At 39.5% G+C, this 15,274-nt stretch overlaps 1 pseudogene; it reads right to left on the bottom strand.

Annotated features, from left to right (window-relative positions):
* Window positions 1–2,041: 2,041 nt before the first annotated feature.
* On the bottom strand, window positions 2,042–2,160 carry LOC146065242 (5S ribosomal RNA; annotated as a pseudogene).
* Window positions 2,161–15,274: the final 13,114 nt, after the last annotated feature.

The raw sequence follows: 15,274 nt of genomic DNA on the forward strand, positions 1-15,274 counted from the left end.
GAGACACCTCTATGGTGTCGCTCTTTTTGCCATGTAAATTGCACATTCTGAACTGTCGATTTTTTTCAATTCACATCCAGATGTTTTCCCATTATAACTTGGAAATTTAATTGGATGCAAATTTTGGAAAACTACCAAAAATCGCAAGTGCTGAAGACATTAGGGATACGGCCTACACCTGACGCTAGTCATTTCTTTTAGCTGATAATACATATAGATATATTTAAATCTGGGTGTCCCGTAGTAAATCAGCCTCTAATACTAATACTGTAGCTTGTGATATGAAGTGTCAGGGTGTCTGTGGTGCAATCTCAGGCAGGTTACATTCCTCAGACTGGGAAGGCTGCTGAGGCCAATGGGGATTATGACAGGTGAGCGTAATGCTACCGCAAGGTGACAATGAGGAATGTGTAGTCTGCAGAGATCATTGTGAGCAGCAGACACACATTCCGCCACGCTGCAGTTACTGGGAGGTAATAATCCAATACCGCCTAGGCATAGACAGGGCCAGATTAAGCCTTGGGGCACTTAAAACAGGGTGGCCCCCATGCTACACCTAGAACCTTATTCTGCTCCACACGCAACACTGCAAATTTGCAGCGTTGCATGTGCACCGAACACCGCCCACTGCCCACAGTGCGGCAGCCCCTCGCACAGTGCAATCCCCGGCATTGATGCGAATGGATGATTTGCATAAATAACATTTGATGTTTCCCCATTGGTCTCCCTTCCCCCCACCCACGTCACCGGGCCGGTTTGCATGGGAACACCCAGCTGCAATTGATTGGCTGGTACATTATATCTTCCCCCCAGAATCAGTGAAGTAGCAATTCATTATAACCTGCAAGTAATTAGGACTTTGCAGAAACAATCAAATGTAATAGAGGCTGCAGCAACATCTGTTGCATTCTGTCCCCAGTCAGGGTCCATTGTTAGGGTGCCAGCATCACTAACCTCTCTTTGGGCGGGATGTTATAACATCCGCGGCCCCCCTTCGCCGGACATCGCATTTTTAATAACGGCATATGCTATAACATATGCCGTTATTCATGCAAGGGACAGCTCTTGCGGTAAGAGCTGTCCCTTGCGATGCGGTGCCGGCACTGGACTTCCGGGTCTGTGACCCGGGAGTCCATCTGCGCATGCGCAGACCCCGGCGCCGGCCGCAGGGCACGCTGGGAGGGATCCGTGACGGATCCCTCAAACAGCGCTGCGGTAAGAAGCCCATAGGCTTCTGCAGGGATTCGCCAGCTTTAGCTGGCGATTCCCTCCGCAGCGCTGACACTGCGGAGGCGCCATATAGCATATAGAAATGCGGTAGAAACCCCGAAAACTGGGTTTTTACCGCATTTCTGCTATATAGCATCCCGCCCTTTATACACTATGGTTGAATGTTCTTTTTTGCTAATCTCGTTAGAGATTAATTTTAGAACAAGGAGGGACATGATCCTCTGACACATTTGATTCTTTGGCTTTCAAAGACATTGTTTGTCACAGCTGTTGCCAGGAACAATGACAAGGTGTGGCAATCACTGGGTATGGATAACATACATATAGGCAACAAATCAGCAGATTTTAGCAGCCATTTTGTCGCTGATACTTGGTGGTTGGTGTTAATGGTTTGCAGCTGATTCTCCATGTTATGGCCTACAGCAAAATGGTGACGTGCGCTGTGCAACCATTTTATACCTACTTATTTTACTATTTCCCACAACTGGGGTTGGTCACTGGAAGAAACTCAAAAACAGGAAGACCATAGTGCAGCAATGTCTGAATAAGAAATTGATTTATTATTCAGTTCACTGTGCATGGATCTGATCACCCAGTGGGCTATTCTGCTTGATTTTATATACCACATGTGAGTGTATTACAGGGTTGCCGACTTTTAAAAGCTCCTCTCCGGGAGAAGCCTGGAGAGGAGACTTTCAGCAGGAGTTGGGGGCGGGAATTAAAGGTGACATCACTAAATGATGTGATTATGACACTTTAGCCCGCCCCCTCCCCAGAGATCTGCAGAGATAAGGTAATTTTTTTTTTTTTAAGCCTACAGCACCAGGTATTCTCAGGCGGTCTCCCATCCAAGAACTAACCAGGCCTGACCCTGCTTAGCTTTGGAGATCAGACGAGATCGGGCGTGTTCAGGGTGGTGTGGCCGTAGGCTAGATAAGGTAATTTAAACGTTGCCAGTGGCGTATTCAGGGGGGGGGGGCACCCGGGCACGTGCCCCCTGTCATTTATTTGCAGCTGAGGACCAGGGCTTTCCAACGAGCCCAGCCCCATGTCTCTAGCCCCCCGGGAACCGGACATATCGCCTGGCGAACCTGTAGCATTTTTTCCCCATAGGATAATATGGGACTCATCAATTCCGACCCCCACCCGGTTCCTATGGCTGCCAGTTCCTGCCCTGGCATCACAGAAGCTTGGGGTTTCATTCAATTCCAAATCGCTGGGCCTTCAATATGATACCAGGCTGGTCCAAATCGGTCAATTGGTTCCAGAGATATTGCGTGTAAACTGATTTTTTTATTTTTGAAATGTAATTTCATGGCTGTTCATGTTCTTTGAGGGCAGATTACTCTGGAACCAAACGTTCCAGTTTCACTGGACCAAAATCATTCAAAGCCCACTCAAAAGTTCTTCAATATAATACTTGTCTCATGTAAATGGGTCAGTTGGTTCCGAAGATAAAGGCGGTTAAATGAGATAACTGGTTAAAGGGGGGAGGGGTGGTTTTCTCTCCCCCTCACACCAGAAAATGCAGGGACTAGGCTGGTGTAAAAGGGGCCAACCTGGGAATGCATTTTCTGGTGTGAAAGGGGTATTATTTTAAATAGCCGGGACCTGCAGTGCTCTGAATACAGCCAGGCTCTGCCACTGTCAGTGGCTATCACTTCTGCCTGGCGGCGGCTGTCCCCCATTTACCACAAGCATGTATTCCCCCTTGGCAATGAGCATGTAATCCCACATGGCAACGAGCATGGAACCTCTGGCAATGAGCATGGAACCCTTGGCAATGAGCATGTAGAGAAGCAGCACTTATGTAGCATAATTTTTAATAGGCATTATGGTGTTTGGCATAACACATAATGGACATAATGGCGTGTAACTTAACGTGTAATGGACATTATGGTGTAAATGTTTAATGCGAGCCTTTGGTGGACAATGTCCCTGTTTATGAAGTGTATTGTGAATTCTGTCTCAATCCGTGTGACATTATGTGAATTTTGGCTCAATCCGTGTGGCATTATGTGAATTTTGACATAATCCATGTGGCATTATTTGAATTTTGGCTCATTTCATTTGGCATCATGTGTAAGGGGCAAGTATAATGGGGTCTAGTATTTTGTAGCATAATGTGTAGAAGTTGTATATGGTGTTGACACGCCCCCTGTTGAGTGGCCACACACCCTTTTCCGGAGCGCGCCTTCGGCGTGCGCACAACTACGTCCTTCACTTTTGTCGCCATGGTGGGCCTGCGTACTTTAAAAGCTAAGGGCCTATTTTTAATTCCATTCCCACCCTCTCTTAGCATGTACACTGGCACCACTAACACCGCCCCTCCCCCACCCAAACCCTTTTTTATCATTGGTGCCCCCCCTGTCATTTTATCCTGGATCCGCCCCTGAACGTTGCGGTCAGGGGTGGAACCGCAATCAGGGGGGGGTCCCCTAGAATCCAGGAGGGTTGGCCACCTTTCCGGGGGGCCGGGAGGGTGACCCGATTTTCGGGACCCTAATGTATTAAATAAATGTCACTTTTTACTTTGTAAGACGTTTCTGCACTATATATTTCTTATCGAGTCCATAGGGCTAATTCATGTGGAAGATCTTGCTGCATTGAACAGAAAGACCTATTGATATATGTGCACTATTTCTAATGGAATGTGAGTGAACTGAATAATAAATCAATTTCTTATTCAGACATTGCTGCACTACGGTCTTCCTGTTTTTTAGTTTCTTTTAGATCTAAGAGACTCCAAAAGAGAATGATCTAGATTTACTGTGTAAGTGACATATACATTCTTTTTGTGTTAAACTTGCTAGTGGATTTACAAAAAATCTGTGTTTGTATCCTATGTTTTAAAGCTTTGGTGAAGGCTTTCTTTGTATTTCCTGGGCTGAGTGTCACTATTTGCGCTGTGGGTTGTTGAGTATTTCCATTTGCTGTTGTTTGTCACTGGAAGCCACACAACACTGGCGCTTTATTAAGCTTGATTAAGCCTTAAAAATAGACAAACGCAATAGTAATAAAGAGTTATAAACGTTCAGCCAGTCAGCCGAACTAACTGTCATTTTTTTCACACACCGCCTGTAGCTTATTGGCTGGACATTTATCACTCTTTATCACCCTCCTGTTTATCACATAAGGCTTAATACATCTGCCCCAATGGTGCTCTATTGATACAGTCTCTCTTCTCTGTATGATAGTCTGCTTCTATATCATATTATTATTATTACAGTCTCTCTGTATGTTAGTCTGCTTCTATACCATATTATTATTACTACCGTCTCTGTATGTTAGTCTGCTTCTATACCATATTATTATTATTACCGTCTCTGTATGTTAGTCTGCTTCTATATCATATTATTATTATTACTGTCTCTGTATGTTAGTATGCTTCTATATCATATTATTATTATTATTATTATTATTACTGTCTCTGTATGTTAGTCTGCTTCTATATCATATTATTATTACTACCGTCTCTGTATGTTAGTCTGCTTCTATATCATATTATTATTATTACCGTCTCTGTATGTTAGTCTGCTTCTATACCATATTATTATTATTATTACTGTCTCTGTATGTTAGTCTGCTTCTATATTATATTATTATTATTACTGTCTCTGTATGTTAGTATGCTTCTATATCATATTTTTATTATTACTGTCTCTGTATGTTAGTCTGCTTCTATATCATATTATTATTATTACCGTCTCTGTATGTTAGTCTGCTTCTATATCATATTATTATTATTACCATCTCTGTATATTAGTCTGCTTCTATACCATATTATTATTATTACTACCGTCTCTGTATGTTAGTATGCTTCTATACCTCATTATTATTATTACCGTCTCTGTATGTTAGTCTGCTTCTATACCATATTATTATTATTATTACCGTCTCTGTATGTTAGTCTGCTTCTATATCATATTATTATTATTACCGTCTCTGTATGTTAGTTTGCTTCTATACCATATTATAATTACTACCGTCTCTGTATGTTAGTCTGCTTCTATACCATATTATTATTATTACTGTCTCTGTATGTTAGTCTGCTTCTATACCATATTATTATTATTACTACCGTCTCTGTATGTTAGTCTGCTTCTATACCATATTATTATTATTACCGTCTCTGTATGTTAGTCTGCTTCTATACCATATTATTATTATTATTACCGTCTCTGTATGTTAGTCTGCTTCTATACCATATTATTATTATTATTATTATTATTACCGTCTCTGTATGTTAGTCTGCTTCTATACCATATTATTATTATTACCGTCTCTGTATGTTAGTCTGCTTCTATACCATATTATTATTATTATTATTACTACCGTCTGCTTCTATATCATATTATTATTATTACTGTCTCTGTATGTTAGTATGCTTCTATATCATATTATTATTATTATTATTACTGTCTCTGTATGTTAGTCTGCTTCTATATCATATTATTATTATTACCGTCTCTGTATGTTAGTCTGCTTCTATATCATATTATTATTATTACCGTCTCTGTATGTTAGTCTGCTTCTATATCATATTATTATTATTACCGTCTCTGTATGTTAGTCTGCTTCTATACCATATTATTATTATTATTACCGTCTCTGTATGTTAGTCTGCTTCTATATCATATTATTATTATTACCGTCTCTGTATGTTAGTCTGCTTCTATACCATATTATTACAGTCTCTCTGTATGTTAGTCTGCTTCTATACCATATTATTACAGTCTCTCTGTATGTTAGTCTGCTTCTATACCATATTACTTTTACAGTCTGTATGTCAGTCTGCTTCTATACCATTTAATTACAGTCTCTCCGTATGTTAGTCTGCTTTTATACAATATTATTATTACTGTCTCTGCATGTTATTCTGCTTCTATACCAAATTATATTAATACCGCTTTCACACTGCCTAAATGTTTTAAAAAACGGTATTTTGAAAGTGTATTTAAAACGGGTCTGAGCCTTCACATTGCAGTAGATTACCGTTTTAAATACCGTTTAAATACCATTCACATCAGTCAACTGGTTTAATCCCCTGAACACGTTTCAAGGCAGAATGCAGGGGACAGCCTATCACAGGTCTGTAGTCTGTTGTTTTTACTAAATACCATTTCAGAGCCATTCTCACTGCATAAAAAACGGCTTTGAAACGTGTAGGACTCTGCTTTTTAAACGTTTTGAAATACCGGTTATCTTTAACCAGTAAATGAACTCTGACGCTTTCCCACTACAGTTTTAAACTTGTTAAAATGGAAAAAAAACGGCAATATACCGTTTACCAATTGCGGTGTGAAAGGGGTTTTAGTCTCTCTATATGTTAGTCTGCTTTTATACCATATTATTATTATCTCCCTGTATGTTAGTCTGCTTCCATGCCACATTATTATTATTACAGTATCTGTATGTTAGTCTGCTTATACACCATATTATTATTACCATCTCTGTATGTTAGTCTGCTTCTATACAGGTGGAGTATCCCTTATCCAAAATGCTCGGGACCAGAAGAATTTTGTATAACAGATTATTCCGTATTTTGGAATATTGTTATATTTAAATGAGGTATCTTGAGGTATCTTGTATTTATGCTGTATAAGCACATAAAACACATGAAATACACACAAATATATTTTATTCGTGCATAAAAAAGGTTTTAAAATATGAAACAAAGATTGTATACAATCTCAGACACTGAATTTGAATGCCAAGTAATCATGTCCTTGCACTTATAGTGCCAGTTACATGTTATTTCCCCAGTAGTGCCAGTTACAGTTATCCAGAAGGTGTTTAGCATAAAAAATAAAAGTACATTTTGGAGACTATGGTTTTTGGAATAATTTGGATAACGGATATTTGGATAAGGGACACTCAACCTGTACCATATTAAATTTTACAGTCTATCTGTATGTTAGTCTGCTTCTATACCATATTATTATTACAGTCTCTCTGTATGTAAGTGTGCTTCTATACCATATTATTATTACAGTCTCTCTGTATGTTAGTCTGCTTCTATACCATATTATTATTACAGTCTATCTGTATGTTAGTCTGCTTCTATACCATATTATTATTACTACAGTCTCTCTGTATGTTAGTGTGCTTCTATACCATATTATTATTACAGTCTATCTGTATGTTAGTCTGCTTCTATACCATATTATTATTACAGTCTCTCTGTATGTTAGTCTGCTTCTATACCATATTATTATTACAGTCTCTCTGTATGTTAGTCTGCTTCTATACCATATTATTATTACAGTCTATCTGTATGTTAGTCTGCTTCTATACCATATTATTATTACTACAGTCTCTCTGTATGTTAGTGTGCTTCTATACCATATTATTATTACAGTCTATCTGTATGTTAGTCTGCTTCTATACCATATTATTATTACAGTCTCTCTGTATGTTAGTCTGCTTCTATACCATATTATTATTACAGTCTCTCTGTATGTTAGTCTGCTTCTATACCATATTATTATTACAGTCTCTCTGTATGTTAGTCTGCTTCTATACCATATTATTATTACAGTCTATCTGTATGTTAGTCTGCTTCTATACCATATTATTATTACAGTCTCTCTGTATGTTAGTCTGCTTCTATACCATATTATTATTACAGTCTCTCTGTATGTTAGTGTGCTTCTATACCATATTATTATTACAGTCTCTCTGTATGTTAATCTGCTTCTATACCATATTATTATTATTACAGTCTCTCTGTATGTTAGTGTGCTTCTATACCATATTATTATTACAGTCTCTCTGTATGTTAATCTGCTTCTATACCATATTATTATTACAGTCTATCTGTATGTTTGTCTGCTTCTATACCATATTATTATTACAGTCTCTCTGTATGTTAGTCTGCTTCTATACCATATTATTATTACAGTCTCTCTGTATGTTAGTCTGCTTCTATACCATATTATTATTACAGTCTATCTGTATGTTAGTCTGCTTCTATACCATATTACCGTATTATTACAGTCTATCTGTATGTTAGTCTGCTTCTATATCATATTATTATTACAATCTCTATGTATGTTAGTCTGCTTCTATACCATTTTATTATTACAGTCTATCTGTATGTTAGTCTGCTTCTATACCATATTATTATTACAGTCTCTCTGTATGTTAGTCTGCTTCTATACCATATTATTATTACAGTCTCTCTGTATGTTAGTCTACTTCTATACCATATTATTATTACAGTCTCTCTGTATGTTAGTCTGCTTCTATACCATATTATTATTACAGTCTCTCTGTATGTTAGTCTGCTTCTATACCATATTATTATTACAGTCTCTCTGTATGTTAGTCTGCTTCTATACCATATTATTACTACAGTCTCTCTGTATGTTAGTGTCCTTCTATACCATGTTATTATTAGTTTCTCTGTATGTTAGTCTGCTTCTATACCATATTATTATTACAGTCTCTCTGTATGTTAGTCTGCTTCTATACCATATTATTATTACAGTCTCTATGTATGTTAGTCTGCTTCTATACCATTTTATTATAACAGTCTATCTGTATGTTAGTCTGCTTCTATACCATATTATTATTACAGTCTCTCTGTATGTTAGTCTGCTTCTATACCATATTATTATTACAGTCTCTCTGTATGTTAGTCTGCTTCTATACCATATTATTATTAGTTTCTCTGTATGTTAGTCTGCTTCTATACCATATTATTACAGTCTGTATGTAAGTCTGCTTTTATACTATATTATTAATACCGGTCTCTCTGTATGTTAGTCTGCTTATATACTGTATTATAGGAGCACGGATGTGTGGTATAGACCATATTATAAGAGCACTGATATGGCAGATGTGTGGTATAGACCATATTATAAGAGCACTGATACGGCAGATGTGTGGTATAGACCGTATTATGGCCCTTATTCTAGTTGATTCGGACGGATGCCTATAATCTTACCACATTCGGACGGTGTGAGCGATCCGTACGGACGGTGCCTACCGTACGGATCGCTCACACTGTCCGAATGCGGTAAGATGCCAAGCGAACGGACCGCGAGTGGATTTTCGTGTGAACACCTCCTCCATCTGTGGGAACCTCCCCCATTCTCCGATGGTTGCCGACCATCGAATGATGGACTGAGCGGTCAGACAGCTCCGAGTGCTCCAGACCACACGGACATTTTTCCGTATGAAAGCAGGGATATGGGCGGGCAGCTGGCATCCGGCTATGTCAGCTGTCCGCCCCCCACACGTGCGTCACGGCCGCATTACCATACGTACGCCCAGTGTTTTCATGGGAATGCCCATGAAACGCAGGGTGTACGCATATGGTAATGAGCCCAAACAGCCCTTCACGCCCCTCTCCACCCCCTGCTCGGATGGTTCAGACCGATCATTTTCTGCACGGAACTCACGCCGTGTTTGGACGTGCGAGGCGTTCGCAGAGGCACAGATACGCCTCTGCACATGCGCAAACACCAAACATCGGCTGTCCGACCGCACACACAGCGGTCCGACTCAATCAGAATAAAGGCCTATAAGAGCACTGATACGGCGGATGTGTGTTGATGTATTACAATTTTTTCCCTCATAATGCATCAATCTGAGACAGCGGAGGTAAATTTATTTAAAAATGAAAGGCTGTGATGTTGCTTATAGCAACCAATCAGATTCTATCTATAATTTTCTAGGATGCAATAGGCTGAGGCAGCATGGTTGCTACGGGCAACATCACTTCTGTTCATTTTTAGAACTTTAGTAAATTCACTCCCTACTGTTTTTTCATGTTCAGGGATCAGGACAACATTAAAAGACTAATGCTGAGTACACACCTTTACGATTTGGGCTCCATTCCCCCAATTTTGATACAATTTAATCCGACTATGTAAAAGAAAGCAGAATTGGGCCTGTTTTTAATGCGATTCCAATCCATCGCGCATCCCTGCTGGACCTTTGGTCGATTTGAAAATTTTACCTGCTGTAGTAAGGATTTCACAATCTTCCTTCGTCTGGGTACAGATTGTGACCATATCATGTGCAGATCAGGAGCAGATCGTGATCAGATCGTGAGCAGATCGTGAGCCGATTGTGAGCAGATTCTGAGCAGATAGTGAGCAGATCGTGAGCAGATCCTGTGCAAATCCTGTGCAGATCATGTGCAGATCATGAGCCATGTGCAGATCGTGAGCCGATCATGTGCAGATCGTGAGCAGATTATGTGCAGATCATGAGCAGATCGTGAGCAAATCCTGTGCAGATCATGAGCAGATCTTTAGCAAATCCTGTGCTGATCATGTGCAGATTGTGAGCAGATCCTGTGCAGATCGTGAGCCATGTGCAGATCATGTGCAGATCGTGAGCAGATTGTGAGCAGATCGTGAGCAGATAGTGGGCAGATCGCGAGCAGATCGTGTGTAGATCATGTGCAGATCGTGAGCAGATCGTGTGCAGATTAATTACAGTGGTGTAAATATGTATGTATACTGTATGGGTTATGGTGTAGTGGGTCCACAATGTCTAGGTCAATACCTGGAAATGGTCAACATACCATAGGTTGACATTGGCAGAAGGTTGACACCGGCTAAAGGTTGACTTGGACATGGTCGACACTCAAAAAGTTGACGCAAGTTTTTAATGGTTTTTGGCTATGTCGACATATGTCAACATGGACACCATATAAGTGTGCCACTTCCCCTCATATGGCTCACACTACGGGCACGGTGCCTTGTTGCACTTGGCACACTATTATATTTTCCCTCTATGCCCACTCGGATATTAAAGTATGAACCAAGTTGGTGTCTACACGCAAAAAAGTGAAAAACTCATGTCGACTTTTTGAGTATTGACCATGTCAATGTCAACCTTAAGCTTGTGTTCACCTTCTGTCAACGCCGACCTATGGTATGTCGACCATTCCCAGGTGTCGACCATGTGACTGTTGACCTTGACATTGTCAGCCCAGGGACTGTATAACAATGCTAGTAGTCGTCCCCCCACCCCCCACACACACACATACACACACATACACACACACTGGAGATGGGGGAGCATGCAGTATGTATTGAGACTGGAAAGGGATGAATATCTATATATATATATATATATATATATAGACAGGTTGGTGTCCGGCAACTCCTCCGCTGACAGGGGCAGCTATGGTACTTGCCCAGGTGCCCGTGCTGAGGGCGAATTCTCACCCACAAATACAAACAGGCAAGAAAGCACGTCACTCCGGGTCTGGTGTCAACAAACAGAATTTTACTGCGCAATGTCTACGCCGTTTCGGGCTGGGCCCGTCTTCAGGACATTAACCTGAAGACGGGCCCAGCCCGAAACGGCGTAGACATTGCGCAGTAAAATTCTGTTTGTTGACACCAGACCCGGAGTGACGTGCTTTCTTGCCTGTTTATATATATATATATATATATATATATATATATATATATATATACTGTGCCATATTTTCGGTTGTTTATCCTCCTGGCAATGTTCTGTGCCTTGTGCCTCTCTCTCTCTCCCTCTGTATGAATGTATATATATATATATATATATATATATATATATAGACTTTTGTTTCAGTCCGGCACTCTCCCCTGCTCAGTGCAGTGTACGTGGGTGCCTTCCGGATACATGCATAGAAGTCAGTTTCAAACAAGCAGCGGCACTCCACGATTTGCTGTGATCAAAGATTTATTCCAACGTTTCGGGGCGTATTCCCCCCGTTCTCAAGGATACAGTTGCACTGTATCCTTGAGAATGGGGGGAATACGCCCCGAAACGTTGGAATAAATCTTTGATCACAGCAAATCGTGGAGTGCCGCTGCTTGTTTGAAACTGACTTCTATATATATATAGATAGATAGATAGATAGATAGATACTGTGTGTGTATATATATATATATATATATATATGTATTAATATATAGTATATTGTGCCATCATTCAGTCTCAGTTGTTTTTCCTCCTGGCAATGTTCTGTGCCTCGTGCCTCTCTCTGTCCTCCTGTCACCTGTTTACAAATGACAGATAAACCCTGTACAAGTGGCACGGGGGATTTTTTAGATATCAGTCACATTTAGAATCCTTCTCGTCCTATCTAGTATACATGTCCTGATGTCTATATACCCTAAATGAAACATGTCGTTCTTAAAGGACATTATACACAATAAAGAAAATGATTATCTCATTGGAATTGATGGGTATTTCATTATCTAATTATTAAGTTATTTGTACTTTACAATACTTGACCATTTTAGACTTCTTGTCTGAATTCCCTTGCAGCGGGTATTAACTGACATTGTGCAATGCTGGTCTATAATGAGTGTAAGCTCTGTGGGCACAGCCTATGTATCTGTATTACTGTATGCCCCTGGTACTGTTACCACTACCCAGTAACTTCAATTGCCCCTGCCATATGCAGGTTATATATCATTATAAAGAGTCTGTGGGGTAAATTTGCTCGCGGATGGGTTTGGGGGATGTTTGAAGACACCATAGAAAAACCAACAAATCTCCACATGACCAATCAGAAGGCGAGGAATCACCATCCACTTATATTGTGGGGAAATAATTTTTATTAATGAGGTAAACAAATAAAATGAATAATTCCATGATGGGGCAATATTATTTGAACAACTGGAAAAAAACTTGTGTTGTTTTTGTTAATTTTCTCTATAGAGCAATAATATTTATTTATGAATTATGTTGCAGGGACACTACTAATTCAATATTCATTAAAAAAATTATGCAAGGGGCCTAAATGTATTATTATATGACGTGGGTGCCATTTATATGACCGCAAAATAACAACTGTTACCCCTGTAATAAATGTGCACTCTTTTATGCCAATGGATAAAATAATAATAATAATGATAGTAATAGTAGTAATAATTTTTTGCTTAAAACACTACTGGGGACATCTGTAATAGCACTACATGCTATTACAGATTATATGACATGCCAGTTACATGATATGTAACTGGCACTACTGGGGACATGATATGTAACTGGTACTACTGGGGACATATGTAACAGCACTACTGAGGACATGATATGTAACTGGCACTACTGGGGACATCTGTAACAGCACTACCGGGGACATCTGTAACTGGCACTTCTGGAGACCTCTGTAACAGCACTTCTTGGGACATCTGTAACGGCACTACTGAGGACATGATATATAAGTGCAACTACTGGGGAAATCTGTAACAGCACTACTGGGGACATCTGTAACTGGCACTACTGGCGACATCTGTAACTGGCACTACTTGGGACATCTGTAACTGGCACTACTGGGGACATCTGTAACAGCATTACTGGAGACATATGTAACTGGCACTACCGGGGACATCTGTAACTAACACTACTGGGGACATCTTATAACAGCACTACTGAGGACATGATAAGTAACTGGCACTACTGAGGACATGATATGTAACTGGCACTAAATATGTTCAAGAAAATGATTGCTTGGCATTTAAAATCAGTATCTGAGTACACAAACGTTGTTTCATGTTTTGAAACCTTGTTTTACGCACAATTAAAATATGTTTGTGTGCATTTCATAAATGCAAGATACCTTAAGATACATCATTGAAATATAAAAATATTCTGGATTACGGAATAATCCATTATCCAAAATTATTCTGGTCCCGAGCATTTTGGATAAGGGGTACTCAACCTGTAATATAATAATAATATTGTATCACAGCATTGCTGTAAATGACACCCATGGGTCACTAGATTGTGTATATCTGTGTTTGCTGTGTAATCACCCCCCATTGCGGTTCTCTGTCTGTCTCATTACCACTTTCTGTGTATACTTTGCAAAGAGTAATCTTATATCAAGTTTCCTTTAATGTCCGGAGTTATCACACTTCAAATACGCTCCTGGTACTAACACTAAATGGATCCCAATTTACTATAAATTCTAAAAACAAAACCAACTGTTCATAGACACTTAAAAGCTTTTTGTAGAAATGGTGGCAGAAATAAACACCTTACTGTATATGGTTGTGACTCTGGCAATATATGGGAACCTCTCGGAGTAATGGGAGACCCCGCAGGCTCCTTGGCAGGAAGGGTAAACTCCCAAAAATGAATCGTCACAAGTTTTGTGTTAGAAGAAAGTTGTTGTTTTTTCTTATTTTATTTTGATAAATATATTTCATCATTTACTAGAAATCTAAAATAGACTGTTGATAGTTATTAATATCATAGCTTATATATATGGCGCCACAAGGCTTCCGCAGCGCCTCACAATAAATAAATAGCAAGGAAACAACGACTTGCAGTACAGGACAATTTAGGACAAGTACATTGTCTTTATTTTCAAGAAAAAAACGTTTATATTATATAAAGTACAGTAGTTGCAACAGTGAATATTTAAAAACAGATTAAAGTATAATAATTATATTAAACTTTATTTAAAGGCCAGCGCAAGTGGTCCACAGCACTGTTCAGAGGACAGTACAGGATAAAACAGTACTGTACAGAAACCAGTATAATAATACAGTAAACAAATAGCACTGCAAGGCAAAACAGAGAAGGAGCTGGGGTGTGAGAGAAGTAGGATATGAGGAGGGAGGAGGGCCCTGCTCATGGGGCTTATAGTCTAAAGGGAAGGAGGAATAAATGGAATACATAATGAGTGAGTCAGTGTAAGGGGGGGCAGGAAGGGGGTGAGTTGGTGGGTGCGAGAGGGTGAGGGAGACTATGGGAGAAATTTACTAAAGGAAATTTGTAAAAAATAGGTGTATTTGTATCCAGAAATACACTTATTTTTGACATTTACAATCCGGAAAATACGGCAATTCGTATTCGTATTGATAGCACATCAATGCGAATACGAATTGCCGTATTTTCGGGATAGTAAATGTCAAAAAATAAGTGTATTTCTGGATACAAATACACCTATTTTTTTCAAATTTCCTTCAGTAAATTTCCCCCTATGTGGCGGACGGGCTATGCTTTTATGCACAGGTGAGTGTTTAGTGCCCACTTGAAGCAATGCAGGCTGGGATATAGTCTGACATAATGAGAAAGATGGGAT

The sequence above is a fragment of the Crinia signifera genome, chromosome 3 (genome assembly GCF_055691185.1).
Source record: "Crinia signifera chromosome 3, ASM5569118v1, whole genome shotgun sequence".
NCBI lineage: Eukaryota > Metazoa > Chordata > Amphibia > Anura > Myobatrachidae > Crinia > Crinia signifera.